This window comes from Centruroides sculpturatus, unplaced genomic scaffold, assembly GCF_000671375.1.
Source record: "Centruroides sculpturatus isolate CEXI.00-Female unplaced genomic scaffold, Cexi_2.0 scaffold732, whole genome shotgun sequence".
NCBI classification, from domain to species: domain Eukaryota; kingdom Metazoa; phylum Arthropoda; class Arachnida; order Scorpiones; family Buthidae; genus Centruroides; species Centruroides sculpturatus.
Genome location: NW_019385037.1, coordinates 21,512 through 23,899, shown reverse-complemented (window position 1 = coordinate 23,899; position 2,388 = coordinate 21,512). Strand labels below are relative to the sequence as shown.

Here is a 2,388-nt window from a genome sequence, read left to right as displayed (position 1 = left end):
TATTTTTTTTCCACCGGATGCATTTTCTAGCAGAAACGCATTATTTAAATAGAAACAACTTTCTTATTTAAAACATCTGTAACTAAAAATTTGTTGATTATTCTGTGTACACGCCAATAGAATTGATTTCGTTCGACTCAGTTCGCAACTCTTTCGATTTTGCTCATTAAAAAATTATAAAACTATTGTGTTCCGCCCTCAGATTTCAACACAGCCGTCAAATAACTTTGAGAATCGCTGACTTATCGTATTTATTCTGTATTTTATATTTATATTTTAAGATAAATGCATCTAAAATAAATTTTGAGCAAATTTTAATTTAAAATAACGATTTTAAAACAATACTTGTTATTACTGCCGGTAGTGCCATCTGGTGATTAAATAAGTAAGTTTTTGTCACACATTCAAATTTATTTGTTGGGTTTTTAAAAATCTAACTACAGTATAACTTAATAGATTCTAAAACACACTCTTGTATCTTCCCAGTCTATTATCAAATTATCGCTAATATTTACAATTAATTAATTATTTACAGTTTCTGCATTTTTAAAACGTTTTTGTAAGAGATTACAAAAAATGTTTTAAATGTATTTTATAAAATACAGTCGACCCCCTATAATGCGGTAGATACGTTCCGCTTTATAAGAATTTCGCGTTGTAGGAATCCTTAAATACATGAGCCAACACAGCCCGGCACGTGTGCAGTTTACGGACTACGGCTGTTTGAAAGGTTTTCTTCCATAAAATTAATCGATTCTAGACTAATTCAACTCAACATTTCCATAATACGTATAATTTTTTGGGAATAATCCATATAAACTATGCTATAAACAAAAAATTGTAGGATTACTTACCGAGTGTGCACCGTTCGACGACGCCGTTGCTTAAGCTTGTTTTCGTCGTGGAGCTTGTCATCAAATGGCCCTCGCGTGCTTCCTGATAAAATTATTTTTTTTGCGAAAAAGTCGCTGAACTTTGGAGACATCATTAATATAAATATAATTTTTATGGACGTTAAATAATAATTGTTTTTTAGTAGGTCCGCTGCTCATTTAAACTCAACGGTTTAAACGAGCAGCGGTTTGTACAATGTCGCTATCGGTCTAGATTCGACCAATCTTGTCGCGACACGAGTCGGCGATGACGTTTTACCGAATTATACGAGTTTTTTAGCGTGTTTTACGAATATTGTCGCAATTTTTTCGCCATTATATACGAATCCGAACTATATGAACCCGTCTTATAGGGTGGTCGACTGTATTAATTTACTAACTGTTTTTAAATTTCTATTATTTCATTCTAAAAAGTATTTCAGTCATTTTAATTCACCAACGTTATTACGAACGACAACGACACTACAACAAAAAGTAATCACATCGAGAAATATTTTATATAAATACTATTAAAAATAGTAATGTCTTTACGTCCTAAAATCTATTTTTTGTATTATTATTGTCTATTAAGACTCCCTTATGGCAATAGCACTTATTACACTGGTGTAATATACCGAATATCAGTTTCCACTTACCTAATTCTTCCACTCCTTAGCCTTTTGACTACTGATTCCTCTTTGTGTTTGGTAGATTACACCAGTATAATAGGACTCCCTTATGGTAATAGCACTTAACAGACAATAATAACTAAATAGTTACATTAATGACGCGATTTAATGTTTCGAAGATTAAACAATGATTGGATGATAATGTTAAATGTAATTACAAGTCATCTAGATCTTCTCTAATTTAATTTATAGGCCTAAATAAAAATTTTGGATACATTTGATGGTTATCTTTATGTTCGAGGTTCTCCACTAGCGTTAAACATTTCTAAAAGAAAAGAATAAACTATATTAAACAATGCGACACAACAAATAATACCTTACGTTTTGATATTTAACAAAATCTAATTTAAAATCGACTTACAAGTGTTTTAGAAAAAGTGGAAGGACTGTCTTGATTGAGAGCAGTCATAGCTGCACGAAAACATTTTATATATTTTCCATATTCCTGTAATAGAAATAATTGTTAAATTAATTTATGGAATACAAATTCGTTTATTATCCTAAAAAAATAACATCAAATAATTACCATCGTGTTTTTGCGGTTGCATATAAATTCATCTATTTCCTCAAAAGTTTGGAAAAATTTTACTTGTTGAACGCAATTTTTGTGAAACTCTGTGATCTAATTAATCAAATACGTAAATTGTTATCATTGTTGTTGTTGTTGTTGTTTTGTTAAACAATACTAAGGAAAAGGCAAACGTATTGAATTAAGCTTACAAGTACGAAGTGATTTTCTAATGAACAATAGCGAGCACGGGCACGATCTTTCAAAGCTGTATGAAATTAAACATTAGAAATAAATTATTTTCTTATTAAGAAAAATC

At 30.3% G+C, this 2,388-nt stretch overlaps 1 long non-coding RNA gene across 1 annotated transcript; it reads right to left on the bottom strand.

Annotated features, from left to right (window-relative positions):
• Positions 1–1,462: 1,462 nt before the first annotated feature.
• Positions 1,463–2,225, bottom strand: LOC111633725. The gene is made up of 3 exons (XR_002758100.1): positions 2,088–2,225; positions 1,923–2,006; positions 1,463–1,844 (listed from the first exon to the last, which is right to left on the bottom strand). It is a non-coding gene; the product is annotated as an uncharacterized LOC111633725 (long non-coding RNA).
• Between the last annotated feature and the right edge of the window lie 163 nt (positions 2,226–2,388).